Source organism: Macrobrachium rosenbergii, chromosome 57 (genome assembly GCF_040412425.1).
Source record: "Macrobrachium rosenbergii isolate ZJJX-2024 chromosome 57, ASM4041242v1, whole genome shotgun sequence".
Taxonomy (NCBI): domain Eukaryota; kingdom Metazoa; phylum Arthropoda; class Malacostraca; order Decapoda; family Palaemonidae; genus Macrobrachium; species Macrobrachium rosenbergii.
Genome location: NC_089797.1, coordinates 2,772,501 through 2,777,500, shown reverse-complemented (window position 1 = coordinate 2,777,500; position 5,000 = coordinate 2,772,501). Strand labels below are relative to the sequence as shown.

The window sequence follows — 5,000 nt, the reverse complement described above, 5'->3', positions numbered from 1 at the left end:
ACAAGCCCTCAGTGTCCATTGATTTAAAATTATTATTATTATTATTATTATTATTATTATTATTATTATTTTTATTATTATTATTATTATTACTGAGAACACGAACCTATTCATATGGAACAAGCCCTCAGTGTCCATTGATTTAAAATTATTATTATTATTATATTATTATTATTATTATTATTATTATTATATATTATTATTAAAGTTAATTATTATTATTATTATTATTATTATTATTATTATTATTATTCAGAACACGAACCCTATTCATATGGAACAAGCCCTCAGTTGCCATTGATTTAAAGTTAATATTATTATTATTATTATTATTATTATTATTATTATTATTATTATTATTATTATTATTATTATTGATTATTAATTTATTATTATTATTATTCCATGAGATTTTAGCTTTCTCACTGAAACATTTTAAACAGCCAAGTATGAAATTCAAGTCAGCGTTGTGTCAAGGGGTACGGAGCACTTGTCAAGGGCAGAGTTTCATAACCAACGTGAGTAGATTAGATAAGAAGTAGGTTGCGTTTTACCTTTCCTTTTTATGCTCCGTAAGCCAAGCAAGAATTGTATTACAGTATGTTATTATCAAATATATAGCTGCTAAAACAATTATTTTGTTGTATCTTCAAATGCAGACACGTCAAGTTTTTCCAGTTGGATAATTCTTTTTTTCTTTTCGTGAACGAATGTAAAAAATAAACATAAAAACACACACATACACACGCACACACACACACACACACATATATATATATATCAAAGAAATGAATATTATTTAATATGAAATGTATAGGGAGTGACTATAGATTATATATATATGTATACATATATACATATATATATATATATATGTATATTCTCTCTCTCTCTCTCTCTCTCTCTCTCTCTCTCTCTCTCTCTCTCTCTCTCTATATATATATATATATATATATATATATATATATATATATATATATATATATATATATATATATATATATATATATATATATATATATATATATATATATATATATATATATATATATATATATATATATACTATATATATATATATATATATATATATATACATATATATATATATATATATATATATATATATATATATATATATATATATATATATATATATATATATATATGTATGTATATGTACATATATATATATATATATATATATATATATATGTATATATATATATATATGTACATATATATATGTATATATATATATATATATATATATATATATATATATATATATATATATATATATATATATATATATATATATATATATATATATATATATATATATATATATGTGTACATAAAGGGAATGTTTGTATGTTTGTATGTATGTATGTAACTTTGGGCTCTATAGAAATCCGCACCGCTTGACCGATCTAAACAAAATTTGGCATGTGGCCATTATTTGACCAACTTGGATAATAGAGTATGTTTCAAACCCATACCCCTTCCCCATATATATACAGTATATATATATATATATATATATATATATATATATATATATATATATATATATATATATATATATATACATATACTTCAGCATATTCAAGAAACCACCATAATATTTGAACACTATCTTCATTATAATATATCCTAAAAAAAAGTATTTACAAAACAATTTAACCGACCAATGTTGTTTAAAAACGATACAGGCCTCAAACGACAATACTGCCTGATTAAAACCTTTGGCAAAGAGCATTGCAAGATACACGAATCCGTAATAGTCTATTCCCTCCATTCCAGACTATTTAGTCTTTCTCAATCCTTCCAGAAACAGTAAATAAATAAAAATAAAATGAAGTTTGCAAGCGGGCACGAAGGAGCTCTTCTAGAAGGAGCCGAGATTGAAAAACAACGCAAAGACTTCACCGGTTACATCGATCTGGTTCGCCTGACTCCCGGCAGATGGTTCTTCCCGGCTGCGTACACAAAGGTTGCCGACAGCATCTTCAACTTCGAGGTAAGCTCTCGAGTTCGTACTTGCCATCAGCGCACCTCACGCGGTGGACTGTAGGCATTACTTAACGTTCTTTGCAGCGTGCCTTCCTAAGGCCTCTAGCTGCAACCCCTTTCGTTCCTTTTACTGTACCTCCTTTCATATCCGCTTTCTTCCATCTCACTTTCCAACCTCTCAAAACAATTGATTCATAGTGCAACTGCTTTGAGGTTTTCCTCCTGTTACACCTTTCAGACCTTTTTACTCTCAATTTCCGTTTCAGCTCTGAATGACCTCACAGGTCCCAGTGCTTGGCCTTTGGCCTAAATTCTATATTCAGTTCAATTCACGATAACAAGATAGCATTGATGAATGATGGTAGATAGCCGAGATAACGTTCTAAGATTACATATTATCTTTTGAACTCGTTTTGTAATCTTTATTCAACGGTATTGTAATCTATGTAAAATCACGTTGTTATGTAATAATGACATTTTACTCTACCGCCGTGATTTGATAAGACTAATAAAGGGTATGATTTGATAAGGTAAATTTAAAGGAAAATTGGGCGTAAATATTTTAGGATAGTTCATATTTTGATGTTTTATTATTCTGATATTTTAATATTGATATTTCATCATATACTATTTCAAGAATAGTCTGACTATTCTTGAAATAGTGCATTGTGAATTATCGATATTAAAATATTAGAATAATAAAATATCAAAATATCAAAATGTTAAAGTATTAAAATATTAGAACATTAGAATATTACAATTAGAAATTATTAAGATATAATGACGTCAGAATAATGAAATATTAAAACATAAAAATTCTAAAATACTGAATATAAAAAAATAAAATGTTAATGTATTATTATATGAGAATATTAAAATATTAAAATATTGAAATATTGAAATATTAAAATATTAACACTTCAAATACTAGAATATTGAACTATCAAAATATTAAAATATTGAAACATTGAAATATTGAAATATTAAAATATCAAAATGTCAAAACATTCAAATGTTAAAACAACCTAACCTGATTAGACTGGAAAGGTAAACATTAGCACACATCACAAGGCAACTCTCCTTCAACATTTTCTTTGATATTAAAATATTTAAATATTAAAAAATCTAAATATTAAAATATCAAAATATTAAAATATCAAAATATACTAACCTAACTGTATTTGAAAAGTAAACACAAGCAATTATTTCTTCAACATTTCATTTAAAATTAAATTATTAAAATATTAAACTGTCAAAATATAAAAAAAATCTAAATATTAAAAAATCTAATATTAAAATGTCAAAATATTAAATATCAAAATAACCTAACCTAACTAGACCCAACAATTCCTTCTTCAATATTTCATTTAAAATTAAATTATTAAAATATTAAAATGTCAATTAAGATAATCACAAAGCTCTCTTCGACATTTCATTTAAAATTAGAATATTAAAAATATTAAAATGTCAAAACCTAAAAAAATCAAAATATTAAATATCAAGATATTAAAGTATCAAAATATCAAAACATCAAAATATTCCAACCCGACTAGATTTGAAAAGTAAACACGAGCAAATATCACAAAACAATTCCTCTTTCAAGATTTAATTTAAAATCGTAATGGCTAAGTTAAGCCAAACCAAAATAGCTAGATAATACCATCATGAAACTATTATCTTAAATATCTTCTTACGATATTCTCTTTTTCCCTTCAATACTCTCTTCCGTTCGCTGACCCCCAGCACAAGAGCAACGACGTGGTCATCATGACCTACCCGAAATGTGGGACCACCTGGAGCCAGGAAATTATCTGGACGATGAGGAACAATCCTGACCTAGATAATCCAAAGGCGAAAATACCCGTCATGATCCGGGCACCGTTTATTGAGTGGGTATCTTTTACTCTTGTCGTTATTGGTAGTTATAGATGTAGTTTCATTATCAGTGGAAAATACAGTTATAGTAATAATGTATATATATATATATATATATATATATACATATACATATATATATATATATATATATATATATATATATATATATATATATATATATATATATATATACATATATATATAATTACACACATACCTGACCATCACAGTTAACTTCAATCTCCAAATCATCTCACGCACCTCCAGGGCAGACATGTTGTTCTCTGGCGAGCAGAAAGAAGAGGACTATACTGAACACTCAGCCTACCAGTTCTTCCAGAAGGCTTGTCCTGGCAAGGACTGGAGAGACGGAGTCTACCTGCAGCTATCCGAGGCCCTTGAGGAACCGAGGACAATCAAGACTCACCTGCCGTTTTCTCTCATGCCCCCCAATATGCTCGACACCTGTAAGGTCAGTCTTGAACGAGGTTGGAATGTGATAAGAGGTTCTCCTAAGTTCTCCAAAGCATTTATATGTTTATATTTGTTTAGATCCCTTACTAAGTATGATTCAGTGGCACAGTATATTGTGCTATGAAGTGTTATGCAGAAATGGAATACTATGTTATACAGTGTCATACAATATTTGTAGGTCAAAGGTGCTTGAAAATCATTCTTCATATGATAATTTTATACGAAGTTTCAGTTTCTCTGAGCACCAGGAATATATAGTTTACTTTTGGGATAATTTTATTAAGTAATGATTCACTGACTGCGTATATTTTGATAAAAATTGTTGTACAGGAATGGTTGTGGTCATATATATAGTATTTGTACATCAAAATTGCTGATAGATCTTTCTTCATACGAGCAACCTATGCCAAGTTCCAACTTCACTGAATAGCAGGAATATAGTTTCTTTTTGGGGGTATTTTTATTTAGTATGATTCACTATTATTATTATTATTATTATTATTATTATTATTATTATTATTATTATTATTATTATTATTATTATTATTAATTTCTATCTAAGTCATCCTATTCGACTGGGTGGTATTTATAGTGTGGGGTTCCGGGTTGCATCCTGCCTCCTTAGGAGTCCA

At 27.1% G+C, this 5,000-nt stretch overlaps 1 pseudogene; it reads left to right on the top strand.

Moving 5' to 3' along the window:
* LOC136837116 (sulfotransferase 1C4-like) overlaps positions 1 to 5,000 on the top strand; it is an 8,823-nt pseudogene that overhangs the window by 271 nt on the left and 3,552 nt on the right.